The sequence below is a fragment of the Myodes glareolus genome, chromosome 24 (assembly GCF_982192425.1).
Source record: "Myodes glareolus chromosome 24, mMyoGla1.1, whole genome shotgun sequence".
NCBI lineage: Eukaryota > Metazoa > Chordata > Mammalia > Rodentia > Cricetidae > Myodes > Myodes glareolus.
Genome location: NC_142049.1, coordinates 14,943,224 through 14,958,829, shown reverse-complemented (window position 1 = coordinate 14,958,829; position 15,606 = coordinate 14,943,224).

The window sequence follows — 15,606 nt, the reverse complement described above, 5'->3', positions numbered from 1 at the left end:
TTTGCTACACGGTACATGGCCAATTTACATCTTTCCATTCCCCATTTTCCTTATCACAAAATGCTAGCAATTACTCAAAAAGGAGTCAGTTTAAATACTAATTGTTGATTTCTTTTTCTTTCAGCTTTGTTTGTTTTAAACATTCTTGCTGTGTCTCCTAGTATAGCTTTGAGCCCTTGACCCTTCTGCGGTAACTTCCTTAGTTAGCATTACAGGCCCAGGTTCTCACTGGTAATGTCTGTGCTACAAATTTCCCAAGGTCTACTCTGCATGGACTTAATAATTTGACTTTGCCTTTGTTTAATTCATGGTGCCTCATCCCCACCCCCAAATTCCCATTTCTGCATTTGCTGCTGTTCAGATTCTTTTGTTGTCTTAGCTCCCTTTCTGCCTTTAATCTACTTTTATTGTTCGGTTGCACTATTATCGTTAGATGTACTGGACTGTTTTTGATGGGATCAACATAAGGCAGATAGTTAAACATTAGTCCAACTTCCATCACGTCAAGATTTTCATGATAATAAAAATAACCTGAGGGCGGCAGGGCACTGGACGCTTTCCTGTCCCACGTGTTCTGAGCACAGTTGCTGTGACCATGCTATGGGGATTTAAATATGACCTTCCACGAAAAACATGTCCTGGCCAGAAACAAAATACAAAGCAGCAGGCTGGGTTTCAGAGTCCGCTTCTCGAGCATCTGCTGCCTCTTGGGTTACAGGGAAATAAATATAGACGCTGATTGATGTGAACACATTACATTTAGCTCTGCCTGTCTCTACTTATTCCCCAGCTCTCGGAAAGCAGAGAACCCTACTGTCAGCAGTGGCTTGACTCTTTCTGCCAGCTGCAGAAATCCCCCTTCTTTTCAAGATGAGTTTTCCTATCTTTGCACTTGGATTCGTCCTGTTATCCAGAACTACTGTGTGCTCTCCTTCTGGTGACTGTGACGTTACTGTTCCCATGCCGTAGCTCCTCCTCCAGATATTTATAAAAGTATGGCTAGTCCCCATTGTGAAGCTTCCTCCACCCCGCCTCATCTCCTCACGCTCCACAAGCGGTGTTGTCTGGTTCTGTCCCCACTTCCATAAGTCGCTCTAATGCTGCTGGCTGGTGATTAACTGTCAGGCCCACTGGGTCTTCGTCTTCTGTGGGACTTGAACTCCTGGGGTATGACGCTGACACGCACGCTCCGGAACCTTCTTTGCCTGGGTTTTGTAGCCCAAGTCTCATCATCTTTCACAGCATCTTTTTTTTTTATTGATATTTAATGAACTCTACATTTTTCTCTGCCCCCTTCCCTGCCTCTCCCCTCCCCCTTCTTCCACAGCATCTTTAAGCTTTGGACCATCTCCTTCCCAAAGTTTCCTCATATCTCAGCCATACCTACAGTTCAGCTAATGCAGGCGACTCCACAGCTCTCTCTCTTTCCAGCCCTGGCCATTCTTTGCATAGGTCTTGTTTGGGATGTCCCCATTTCTACTAGAAATGTCCTATCCATGTCCCACACACCAAACCAAGCTTACCACATCTCTCTGCCTCAAACTTTCTTATAAAGTCAATTGCTGCTACCTTAAAAAAAATTCAGAGTCAAGGGCCCTGTCTTCCTTGGGGTTTCTATTGCTGTGATAAACCCCATGACCAAACCAACTTGGAGAGGAAAGGGTTTATTTCACCTTACAACTCTCAGGTCACACTCAGTCACTGAAGCAAGCCAGGACAGGAACCTGGAGGCAGGAACTGAAGCAGAAGCCATGCAGGCTTTTATTGCATGCTGTTTTATTGGTGTGCTCACTCATGGCTTTCTCCGCCTACTTTCTTATACCGTCCAGGGCCAACTAACCAGGAGTGACATTACCCACAGTGTCCTCCCACATCAATTCTTAATAAACAACAACAACAAAAACCATATAGACTTGCCTCCAGGCATCTGATGAAGTCAGTTTCTCAATCGAGATGCCTCCTCCCAGATATGTCTAGGTTTGTGACGCGTTAACAAAACCCAACTGGCACACACCATCAAGATGACTCAGTAGGTAAAGGTAATTAGTCCCCAAGCCTGATGACCTGAATTTGATCCCCCGAACCCATACGTTGGAAAGAGAGAGCACAGACTCTGAAGGTGTCTTCTGACCTTTGCCTCCATGCTGGAGCCCAGGTACCCACACATACACACCAGACGGTAAATAAATATAAACAAATGTAAGAAGTTCTGCCCCGATTCTAGTTGGGAAGTGGAGAGAAAGTCACACTACCTGGCTTTTGCCCGTGGTCTCAACAGTAACTCACAGCAGAATACAACAAACCCCTATAACGTGTGTCAGCCATGGTGTTTACCGACGTGGTCATTTGACTCCATTCCTGGCTCAGGAAAAGGTACCACAGTGCAGTCAGCCACCGCCCTAGCAGAAAGCCTCCAAACCTTGGTGCTATGCTGCCCTGCTCTGCCTTGATGACCCTGGATAAGGGTTTCAATCTTCCAGGATCCTACTTCTTCACCTGTCTAATGGACATGATCACATTGTTGTTTACTTGGGATAACAAAGGGATCAATTGTTCAGACTCACAACTTCCAGAGAGCTTACCCAACACTGGCCTTTACTGCTAATTAAAAAGATACCGATGACATTGAGTCTTGCGCAGGCGTACTGCCATCAGGGACCAGCAGCGGAGGGCTAACCTCTCCCACAGTAGTATGTACAGTGGCCCATAAGGAACATACCAGATTGTTAAGAGGTGCATGCAGGACACAGCTTACACCAAACTGAGTTAAGAAACACCATTATTTTATAGTTCAGTAATTAAGGAACTGTCTCTAACGCTTTCCACTATGCTAGGTCCCCAGGTGCCATAACACATGTACACCAGCCATAGCCTGCTAAGTGTGTTGTATGGAAAGGGCTTTTAAAAACATTTCTTATTGTTAAATGCCACCAAGAATTATCTAGGAGGCCACTTTAGCTTTCTCTTTTCTTTCTTTCCTTCCTTCTTTCCTCCCTCCCTTCCTTCTTCCCTTTCCTCCTTCCTTCCTCCCTCCCTCCCTTTCTTCCTTTCTTTTTTATTATTTGTTGGGCTGATTTTTTTTTTGTTGTTGTTTGTTTCTCTGTATAGCCCTGGCTGTTCTGGAATGCACCCTGGAATGCACCCAGGCTGGCCTCACTGGCCTCGAACTCAGAAATCTGCTTGCCTCTGCTTCCCAAGTGCTGGGATTAAAAGGTGTGTGCCACCACTGCCTGATGGCTTTCTCCTTTTCTAGCTTTTTCTTTGTTTCTTTCAACAGGTCCCCACCTCCTGTGACGTTCCATGGGACAGAGAACTGCTATATGTCAACTTATCTCTTCTAGACTATGGAACCTGGTTTCATTCGGTGGTGACACAGGCCTGAGAGCACCTGACTCTGGCCTCAGGGGGTAACCAAGACTGACCTTGTCTTCCCACGGGTGACTCCTTCTGAACCGATCAAAGCATGAGTTCCAGCCAATGAGAAGGTTTTTGTGGTCTAGTTAACATTAAAACCCCAGAGGAAACGGGCTTGTATTAACAAGCTTAAAGGTGAAAATCCAGCAGGCCGCGGATAGGATTAAGAAGGCCTAAAGAGGCCAGGTCCTAAATGACATCCTTGATCTACTCGTGCTGAAAAGGGAGTCTTATTTCTCAGTGACTTTCATATGGGATTTTCAAGGATCACCTGTTTTCCTGAAGGTAGGTGAGGTGTGCCTGCTGATCTTAGAACTCCCTGTGTTCCCAAGGGCAGCAGAGCCTCGGGGAGCTGTTTGAGGATGGGGCGCTGGGTCTAGCATGATGGCAAATTCACAGACTCCTGTGGTACAGATACTGAGGCAGGAGAATAATGACTTCCTGGTTAGCCTGGGCTACAGAGTGAGAACCTTGGCAGAGAGCGTTAGCATTCAGGCATACCTGGGCCTGCCCCCTGGGGACCTAGCAGAGTGCATCACCCTGTGTCGCTCCTGTGGGAGTGGCAGGCAGTAAGTACCCTGGCTCTGTACTTAAGCAGGGGCAAAAGATCTCTCTAAGAGACAGGCTCTGCCCACACTCCCTCTCTGTCTTTCCGCTGTTCGTTTGTTCCCCTCCCACTCTGTCCGGGTCTCCCCCCCCCCCCCCCCCCCCGTCTTTCTCTCTCTCTCTCTCTCTCTCTCTCTCTCTCTCTGTCTCTCTCTTCTTTCTTCCAAGAGGCCGGTCTCCCCTTCCCGCTTCCCCTTTTCCAGTTTCTCTTCTCTCAATAAAACTTCTCACTTAAGCTCCAATGTGTCTGTCTCGCACCTGCTGGGAGACTCCTTGGACAGCCAAGGTCCAATCTGGCACAGCAGATAAAGCATTTAATAGACCTTTATCCTACAACTACTTCCTGATTGATTTTCCTTTCTTCCCGTTTTATAAAACTGGGATAAGGAAGGAGGTTTTGCAGAAAAAAAACAAAACATAAAAGGACAGGGTACGTTTCAGAGAATCTTGGTTTCCTTGGCTCCCTTCCTCCTTCCCTCTCCTAACCACCTGCCTCCCCTAAATCCTCCCGTTACTCTCGGGCAATTAATCGCCAGACTCCAGGCTGCAGTTCCTAATTAACTCATCCTTTCTGCTCTTGCTCTAACTGCCCAGAACAGGGCCCCGCATTTCCTGCTGAGATGAGTCTCCTGTTCCTCTTTGCTGCCTGCCTGCTCGCCTGTTCTCTGAACACCTACCAGCCCCAGCTACTGAATAGCCCAGCGATGGTGTGTCTCTCGTAAACCTCCCTCTAGTCCCCTTGCCCTGAGGATTTCCTCCACTGCGCCGGTCCACGTGCTTTGTGAAAGCCCTCCTCTACTCTGCTCCTTCTGGGGTCACATTTGCTGACTTGCCCGCACCCTGAGGTTCAGGACATGTTATCTCTCGTAGTGGTTTTAAGAAGAGTGGTCCCCATAGGCTCATATGTTTGAATGCTTAATAGCCAGGGGTGGCACTACTGGAGAGGGATTAGGAGGTGTGGCCTTGTTGGAGGAAGTGTCGCTGGCGATGGGCTTTGAGATTTTCAAAAACCCAAGTTAGACCCAGGGCCACTTTTTCTTCCTGTTGCCTGTGGATTCAGATGTAGGATTCTCAGCTATTTCTCCAGCATTATGTCTGCCTGTGTGCTGCCATGTTTTCTGCCATGAGGATAATGGACTAAATCTCTGAAACTGTAAGAAAGCCCCAATTAAATGCCAGCTTTTTGTTTGTTTGGTTTGGTTTGGTTTTTTTTGAAGCGGAGTTTTCTGTGTAGCCCTGACTGTCCTGGAACTTGCTCTGTAGACCTGGCTAGCCTCCAGCTAGGCGATCTGACTGTCTCTGTCTCCCAAGTGCTGGGGTTAAAGGCTCAAAGCTTTCTTTTATGAGTTGCCTTGGTAATGGTGTTTACGACACCTCTGCATCTTGACATCTGAAAAAACAGAAACAGGAAAAATCATCATTTCCCCCCTCATTCTGTTCCCCTGAAGCAGGTCAGAAAAGTTTCATTCTAGGGGTGCCTTTTCTAGACCTTGAAGAAAGAGGTCTTCTCATCCCTGAAGACACAGGGATGCCAAGAATAACCTGAGCAAACAGGTCTGGTGACGTGATTACTGCCTTTGTTCAATTTTATCTTCCCACGACCATACGCTTTTCATCAAAAAGCATAAAACTACCCAGGCTTCTGTGTTTGTTCAAGCCTTCTTTTCTAAGGCTCTGCTGTTGCAGAGAAGTCATACATCCACTTAGATGACTTCCTCTTGATTATTTATCTTCTGTTTTAGGTGCCTCAGACATGAACCTAGCAACGAGTAAGGAAGGTATTGTCCCTCACAATCCTGCGTGCCGTGGGGTTTACACCACTCCTCGTGTTTTCCCAACACAACTGTGATCGTGATGAGTGACACGCCTAACTCCCTTGCACACTGTGACTGAGTTGGTAACTTACCCACAATGCCTGGTACAGGAAGTATCCGGTCAATGCTACAATGCCCTTTGGATGCACTGCATTAAGCCTGGTAGCCAAGGTAGATGTTCGCTTTGTTCTCTAGCGCCGAGGGGTGTAATTAGTTAATCTCTGTGCTGTGCTTTCTTTCCCACTTCTCCTTTCTACTTCCTGACTGTGGGACAGCCTTGCCAATACTAGGATCAAGGAAGTGGTGAACTTCCAAAGGCAGAGCGAATGTGACAGCTAATAAATATCAAACACCAGCAATCGCATGGTCTGGTTATCTGTTATTCAGAATCCCAGAGGGGAGGGAGGGTTGAAGCAGCCTTTACCGCTGACGCCCGGGAAGGTGATGGACTTGCAGGGAGGGAAGGTTTACTTGCCTGAAAGGTTCACGGATTTCTGTCCTTGAGGCAGAATGTCAGGAGCCTGTGGAGGAAAACCATTCACTTGAGGCAACCTGGAGAGAGCAAGCGAGAGGCACTGGAAGAGGCCAGACAAAACACACCCTTAAGATGCACTTAGGTGACTACTTTCTCTGGGCCCCACCCTCAACTGCCCATTCAGTAAGAATTCCTCAGTGAACTGGTTAAGATTAGTGCCCTCATGGTCCAGTCACCTCCCAACAGCGCCTCCAGATGGGGACCAGGCTTTGAACACGTGAACCTCCGGAGGGAGGTGGGCTGTGACAGGACTCACATTCAAACCATCACATATAGCTGGTGAATAGAAGCAAAAGTCATTGGCTCTCCAGAATATTAGCTAACGGGCTGGTCAGTGATAGAAAGTGTGCCTGCTGGGTTAGTCCACAGCCCACCTCTGCCATTGATCTTTTAGGGGTCAAGCCATCTATTTGGAAGCTCTTACCACATCTATTTCTTTCTTTGTTAATTAATTTTATGGTAAAATTCTTAGAAGCCATTCTCCACAATCACTTTGATGAACTTTCTTTCTTTGTTTTGTTTTGTTTTTGTTTTTTGAGACAGGGTTTCTCAGTAGCTTTGGAGCCTGTCCTGGAACTACTAGCTCTTGTAGACCAGGCTGGTCTCGAACTCACAGAGATCCACCTGCCTCTGCCTCCCAAGTGCTGGGATTAAAGGCATGCGTCAACACCGCCTGGCTCCACTTTGATGAACTCTATGAAATTCTGCAGGTCAGCAACCCAGGAGAGGCTGAATGTGAGGGGAAAGGCCACTGCTGCCTTGGGGAGGAATGGGCTCTGACGTTAGCAGAAGCGGAGCCAGAGGTATTTATAACGTGAAGGTCGCATCATTGACATTGTGTTGGTCTGAGAAGATTCTTGAGGGGTCTCTCAATTCCTGGCTCCCTTCCTCAATCCTTTGGGTTTTCGGTTTCTTGTTGCCTATGATATCTTCTCCCTTGGAAGTCATTTTTTTTGTTTTACTGAGCAGTATTTTTGATTAATTTTCTCATCTAGGGAGTACAGGTACTAAATATCCTGAGTTATAGCATGTCTTAATATTTGTCTGCTCTTTAGTATTCTACTAGTAATTGAAGTTTTGGCAGAATTTATTATTCTAGGTCCAATATCTTCCTTGCTAACTGTTTTCTAGGATCTAAGGCTGTTCATGTTTGAGACAGTTCTGCTTTTTGTTCTCTTGAAGGAAATACCAACGATTTTGTGCTTTCCTTCTTGTAAATGGAGTTGTAAGATATTGCTCTTTGTGTCCCGATTTTAATTTAATTCACTAAAGCTTTATGGATGCCTTTTGGGTGCCAGGTACCTTTTATGGTGCCTTTTGGGTTCCAGACGCTGTTCGTTAGTGACCGAATCAGACAGCAGTTCCCAGTTTCCTGGAGCCGGCAGGATAGGAGGGGAGACAGATCCTAGCTAACACATACAGCGCACAAGGAAAGTAGACAGCCCGCTAGCGATGGGCGGTGCTGTGGGGGAATGAAGCACGTGGACCAGGTTCAGGGGCATGCTGGGAGGGGAGTTTTCTGGTTTTGTCCTAATTCTGTTCAGTGGGATTTTAAAAGACCCACGAATTTAAGTAAATATTTAGTTGGGTGTGGGGGTGCACATCTACAATCTCAGACTGGGAAGATGATACAAGAGGGTCTCTGAAAGTTCAAGGACAGTTTAGGTTACAAAGTGAGATCCTATCTCAAAGCACCAACTGACCAACCCCCAAGCCAACCACCAAGCAAAAAGCAGAAACAAGCATGGTGTTCCATTACTTGAGGCATTTTCCCCGTCTTTCCTGATTGCGCAGTTCCTGGATCTCTCTCGTCTTTAATAAGTTCAGCCCTTTGTTTCTCTCGCCCTACCTACATCAGCAGTTCTCAACTTGCGGGTCATGGTCCCTTTGAGGGTCAAAGGACCCTTTCCCAGGGGTCACACATCAGATATCCTGCAGAGCACATGTTTACATTATGATTCATAACAGTAGCAAAGTTACAGTTACGAAGCAGCAATGGAGATAATTTTATGGTTGGGGTCACCACAGCATGAGGAACCATGTTGAAGGGTCGCAGCATTAGGAAGATTGAGAGCCACTGCTCTATATTCTGAGATTCCTGGAGCAACTACTTAGTCTGTGTCCTTGGTTCCTTTTACACAACACCTCTCTGCAACAGGCTTTCACTTGGACCACCAGCCAGCTCCCTAACTAAGGTGACTTATCAGTTTGAATGCTCGGCCTTACCTTAGCACGTGTCTGGCTAGTCTTTTAACTTAAATTAACCTGTTTCACTTTATCTACCTTTTGCCTTGGGTCTTTTTACTTTTCCTACCCCCCCCCCCCGTGTGCGTGTGTATAATTTGTTTTTGTTGTTTTATTTTTGCTTTTCTAAATTAATTTTTCTTTTATTTTTATGTGCATTGGTGTTTTGCCATGGGTGTCAGGTTCCCTGGAACTGGAGTTACAGAGAGTTGTGAGCTGCCATGTGTGTGCTGGGAATTGAACCCGGGTCCTCTGGAAGAGCAGTCAGTGCTCTTAACTCTGAGCCATCTCTCCAGCCCTCCTTCTGTATATCTTACTTTCACTGCTTCTCCTGTGTTTCTGTCTGGTGGCTGCCTGGCTTCTTGCCCCAGCTGTGTCCCCCTCTCCTCTCCTCTCCTCTCCTCTCCTCTCCTCTCCTCTCCTCTCCTCTCCTCTCCTCTCCTCTCCTCTCCTCCCCTCCCCTCCCCTCCCCTCCCCTCCCCTCCCCTCCCCTCCCCTCCCCTCCCCCCCTCCCCTCCCCTCCCCTCCCCTCCCCTCCCCTCCCCTCCCCTCCTCTCCTCTCCTCTCCTCTCCTCCTTACCCTCCCCTTTCCTCCCTTCCCCTCTCCTCTTCTCTCCTTCTTTTCTTGTCTTTCTTCTATTTGTTTCCTCTGCTCTGCAGCCCTGCCTAGCACTCTCCTGCCTAACTACTGGCTGTTCAGCTTTTTATTAGACAAATCAGGTGCCTTGGGCAGGCAAGGTGAAACAAATGTAACACATCTTTCCACAATTAAACACCCATCTTTACGTTGTTAAACAAATGCAGCATAAACAAGAGTCACACACCACCACACAGTTAAAGTGATACCCTGCAGCGCAAACAAATGTAACACATCTTTGCCCAGTTAAACTAGTCCACAACACCTCTCCTGCCTCCTAGGGTGACACCCCAGCCTCTTCCAGACAGTAACTAGTTGTTACTAGTGCACTATTCTTCCCTAAGCAGCCTGGCTCCTCCAAGGCCCGCTTTCCTTTTGGACTGGCTTTCTTCTGTGCTGCTGACTTTCCTGATTCATCTAGAAATCCCTGGGGTTTGCTTATATTTATGAATAAAGGACTACATGGTGGTCACTATGCCTGCGTTTGTGTCTTTGCAGGTGTATAGGCTGCTCATCAGGCCCTTCCTTAGCAGACAGGTTGTCGGAGGGTTCTATGTAAGTGGCAGGATCTAAGGAAACATAGAAACTGTTTACAAGGGTTGGGTTTGCCTGAGAAGGAAGCAGCCCGCTTAGAGATGCCCACAGAATATCAAATGGACTTTGTTCTAGGGGTAAGGCACGTTAGCACTTCAAGCTGGGGTCTGCTTCATTTAGGGGGTCTGCACCCTCCAAAAGTCCCTTGACAGATCACCTATTCCCTTCAGGGAGCACAGATCCTGGTGAGCAAACAGAAAAGTCATTACTTCAGCCATCACTTGGTCTTGCAGGGAAAGGGACAGGTATGCCCAGCTCCTGAAGGGCCATCCAGAGCCACCTCCTACTCTGCCTTTGTTGACTCTGACCTCGGACTTATCTCCCAGGGGAAGCATTTGGTGTCTCAGGTTTAGGTGCCTTCTGGTCTCTCATGATTGCTTCCTGCGTCACTTATCCACGGTGGCACAACAAATCACTCCAAAATTCAATGGCTTAGGAAACCAAAACTTGGTAATTTGTAATGATTCTTACAACTAAGAAATTTTGCTTCAGGTGGTGTGAGCATTGGGCTGGCTAGAAGGTTCGAAAGTGTGGCCCCCTTGCTGGGATTGTCTGTGGCTGTCAGCCATGGGCCTGGTCCTCTGTCGTGGCTTCTTCACGTGACTGCTGAGACTCTTCCTCCCCATGTGGGAGCTGCACTCCAAGAGAGTGAACCCCAGAGGCAAAACACTAATGTCCCTTAGCTTACCTGTGCTGGTGTGCCATTGAGAGAGGTACAGCTTACACTGCCAAACCTGATGCCACATGGCTGGGGTGACAGGGTGTCACGTGGCTCGCTGCTCCCTGCCCCCATCAACAGTTGCCATAACCTTCTGCCTAGTCTCCAGACTCTGTGGCCTATCAATCATATCTCTTTTCTTTTTAAGTAGCAAAATGTTACTTTAAAAAAAAATCTATTGCTTGCTTGCCTGATTGATTGATTGACTGTTTATACCAATCCCAGCTTCCCCATCCCACCCCCCAACCACTCCTCAGAGAAGCATGTTGTTTCTAAGTCCTGCCTGACTCAGTTCTAACCCACTTAGTGGAGTCTTTTCATCATTCTGCAGGAACAGTCTAAAGATGACAGACACTTAGGGTTCTGATAAAGGACTCTATCACAACTCACCCTTTTCATTCAGAATGTCAAATGATCTATTTTCCACACTCACTGAAAAAGCATACGATGTTTTTTCCTTGCATGCCAGCTGCTATAACCCTCAATTTCCCTATTACCTTGTCTGTATTAAAATTTCCTCCCTTCCTTTCTCCCCATTCCTCCTCCCTCTCCTTTCAGTTTTTGGAGACAGGGTCTCATATCCTGGGTTGGTCTCTAATTCAGTACTTAACCAGGACTGACTATGAGTTCTGATCCTCCTGTCCTGGAATTGCAGGGATAGGTCACTGAGCTTGGCCTTAAAACTTTCTTTGGGAGTGTGTGCACTTATTTGTGTGCACACAAAAATGTGTGTTCATGTGCAGACCTGAATTCACTTTGGGTATCATTCTTCAGGTACCCCCCCCTTGTTATTTTGAGATAGAATCTGTTTCCAGTTTGAACCTTGCTGATTAGGCTAGATTGGCTGGTGTGGTTATTTGAGCAAGAATGGCTCCCACAGGCTCATATATTTGGATGCTTGGTCATCAGGGAATGGCACTACTTAAAAGGGATTAGGAGGTGTGGCCTTGTTGGAGTAGATGTGTCTTATTGGAGGAAGTGTGTCACTGAGGGGGAGGGCTTTGGGGTTTCAAAAGCCCAAACCAGGCCCAGTCTCTGTTCCTGCTGCCTATGGGTTCAGATGTAGAACTCTCAGCTGCTTCTTCACCATGTCTGCCTGAACGCTGCCCTGCTTCCTGCCATGAAGTTAACGGACTAAACTTCTAAAAGTGTAAGCAAGTCCCTGTTAAGTGCTTTGGCTTTTGTTTGTTTGTTTTTTGTTTTTGTTTTTGTTTTGTTTTTTGAGACAGGGTTGCTCGGTAAATACTTTACCAAGAGAAACTTACCAGTGTGCTCTGCTGGGGAGGTGAGACTTCAAACAGGAAAGCGTGCCATCGTCAGGTAGCGGTGTTTACCTTATACTTAGACCGGAAGTGATGGTACAGGGGCTGGAAAAGCATCTTCAATACATCACTGCCCCAAGCGTTAACAAGATCTCCCTCCAAACCAAGTTTAAATGTTCAGAGTTCTTATCTCTGTGAGGTTGCTTTGATGGCTGAAGTATACCGAGTGATACTTGGCACAATGCCAGTCACCTGCAGGAGGCTGTGCTGAACAACAGCTGTCCACAGCTGTCCAGACCACAGCCTATATTTACTGTAGGAATGCTCCCTTAAGACGACTGAGGGACTGGGCAGTGGTGGCGCAGGCCTTTAATCCCAGCACTAGGGAGGCAGAGGCAGGTGAATTTCTGGGAGTTCAAGGCCAGCCTGGTCTACAAGAGCTCGTTCTGGGACTGGCTCCAAAGCTACAGAAAAACCTTGTCTCAAAAAAAAAAAATGATAGAAGGACGAGTTTTTCTGAGCAACTGCTCTGTTTTTTATCTTCCGGGCACGGTGAATGTTATAACTGAATATGCTTCTCTTCTTTTTGCTCTGGTTGCTAGGAAACCCCGGGCAAAACTGCAGACCTCCACCGGCAACTGCGCGGAACCTTTGCAAACCTTTACACTCCCTGGTCTCCTTTTGTTTGCCCACTGCTCCTCTCCGCATCACTTCTATTTCTGGCATCCCCACTTCCTTTCTCCGCTGCTTCAGTATTGAGCATGGTCTATGTTTGGCACCGTTGCGGGCTGGACACACAGCAACTGCATCCCCCCTCAAGATCCTTATCAATAATTCCACCCCACTTCCAGCAACAGCAGGGTTAAGCAGTCATCCGCACTGAGAGCTTCTGCCAGTCCTGAGGTTTAGGGAGGGAAGTGGTGGGTTATTCTCTCCTGGCTTCTGTCATCAGGCGGTGCCCTCATTTTCTGCCCCGTGAGTCATACAGTCCTTGCTTTCATCACTTGCATGCCATTTGCTTGCCACAGTGGATCCCACAGCGCGTTCTGAATGCCACATGCACTCTCGTCTAGAGCATGCAACCTTTTGTAAGAACACAAACTCAGGGTTTTTTTTTTTTTCCTTTTGCAATACTGGAACTCATATCCAGGGCCTGGTATACACTAGACACACGCTCTATCACTGAGCTACAAACCCGGTCATCCAAACTTCATGTATGATTGTGCAACATGTGTGTACCTGGTGCCTATGGAGGCCAGAAGAGGGTGTTGGATCCCCTGGAACTGGAGTTATGGATGGTTGTGAGCTGCAATATGGGTGCTTGATATTGAACTTGGGTCCTCTGGAAGAGCAGCCAGTTTTCCTAACTCCTGAGCCGTCTCTCCAGGCCCTCCAAATGCCTTTTCTAAAATCTGGATGTGTCCCTCCCTCAAACTTCAATTCCTAAGATGCGCTGGGTGAGACTCTGACCTCCAGAGCTATGAGCTATCTAGGCAAACCTGGGGTCCATGCACCCACGTTTTCCTTCCTAGCGCTCTGCTGCTGGCTGGCGGCAGCATCCTGAGAAACAGCAGCTGGAAGCCTCGGATAGCTCTGCGCTCCTTAGAGACCTGCTGTGAGGATAATGAGGGGCGAGGGCAAGCTCTGCTTTTTAATTCGTGGGGTACCGGCTGTAGATGGCATTATACCTGCTGGGCTGTGACTACTCCCCAGCCCAGGGGTGCTCCTGTGAAACCTTCCCGCGTGCTACTTTTGTTTTTAGCTTCAAGATTTAAAAAAATCCCCCCTGAAAACACAAGTCCAATATGCCTGTCATAAACTTTGAAGCTTTGACAGATCTTGGCCCAGGGATGTTGGTTGATTATGCTGTCAGGGTAGAGGCCAATAAACTGCTCTGCTGGAGGCCATGCCCACCTCTCAGGGAGCTCCTCTTTGCCTGTCTGACTCTTAGGTTGAACACACGGTTTTGGTTTAAGGTCTGCTTCTGTACTGATGGGACCCAGACTTGCATCTGCAGCCTTTGCCTTTTTTGCTGGCAGACTGTGCCTCCCAATTGTCCCTGTTCATACTGAAAGCCCAGAACAAGTTCTTGTATAGCGTCCTCCCACTTTGTCCGGTTCTTGCTGGCATCTTCCACATTTGTTTCCTCTTCCCTCTCCTTGCCATTGGCTTGGTCCTGGTCCTATCATCTCTTGCCAGGATAAACGGTAGGAGCTTCCTGATTGGTCCTTTCCCTCTGGTAAGCTGCTGTGTGCACCATAGGCTTTTAAGATGCTCACCTCACCAGGGCAGCCCTACCTCATCAGGGCAGCCCTTCCTCAACCTTTCGCTTGGCTTTCTGCACATGAGGTTCTCTGAGCGGAGCCCTCATCACCCCCCCATCTTCAGCTTCTTCTCCTCTCTGTCCCAGTGCTTCACGTTTCTACCCAGAGCAAATGATGTGCAGTCCATGCACGGCAAGCTCTGTGGTATGTTCCTGAACCGTTTCTGTTGCCATTGAGACAGGGTCTCAGGGTCCCAGGCTGGCCTTGAACTTGCTAGGTAGCTGAGAATGACCTTGAACTCCCGAATCCCCCTGCTTCCATAGTGCTGGGATTTAAGGTGTGTCCCATCAAACCCTGTTTATGAAGCGCTGGAGAATAGATAGAGCCTTGGGGTTTGTGAACGCCAGGTACGCACTCCACCAACTACATCCCTGGCCTCAACTGAACAATTTTCATAAATATAATTTTGAATTTAGAGCAAACCAGGTAGGGATGAGAAAGAAGAGTAAGTAATAACTGAGGTTCAGCAAGTGTCCAGGGAGACAGGAAAGGCAGGGCAGCCAGAGGCACTCAGGGTATATAGAGAGTGCTAAAGCATCCAGGTATGGGATGGGGAGGTGATGGCGGATTGGGCGGGCTTGGGGAGCTGGCCTAGGGGACTGGCCAAGGAAGAGAAAGCTCTTTGGGAGATGAAGGAGGTGGTTAAGATAAGGAGCAATCATGGAAGAGGGTGCTGTTCAGGCTTCCCTCAGACTTCCGAGAGAAACCTCGAAGACACCACAGCTTGGGTAGAGGCTACTTTACCGCTATGTGTCCACTGTTGACTGAGTTTTCGAGAAAAGCTAGGACGGGGATTAGGAGAGCTGGCTTTGAAGCAACTGAGTGGCCTGGAGCAGGTTATTGCCGACCAGAGGCTCATTCACTTTTAAAATGAACCAAATGGGACTCGGTGGCTGAGACAGGAAGACATGCACTCTGCTGCTCCGGTCGTCGCCCAAGAGCCCACTTTTCTTCGCTTCCCCAAGGCCATACCAACCAGGTTCTGCCCCAGGGGCTTTCTGGAGCACCCCCACCAGTAAGGCGGGTTCCAGGAGAACAACGCTCACCACCATGCTCTACAGCCCGCTATCTGTCTGGGCTCTCCGAAGAGAGCTCTTGTCTTCTAGTCTTTGTACCCTGCGGACCTGCCAGGCTAGTCGGTGCTAACCTGGCCTCCAAGAACACTTCCAGGCAAGGAATGAACACTATCTCAGCGTCCTACACCAGGGCGTTCCTCTGAGGGGTCCACTCTGCTACCAAAAAAGAAAGGGAGCGGGAAACAGACCCGTGCCCTGAGCAATCAGGGCAAGACAATCATACTTGTTAACTCCGTTATTTCCACCATCAGACGATGCAGCAGGCTATCTCCGTTTCACACACAGAGAGAAAAGATACAGAACGTGTAGTAACTTGATCAAGGTCAAGGGCTGGTGAGCGAGTAGCCAGGGTGGAAACCGAATATTTCCACTTGGCCCCAGA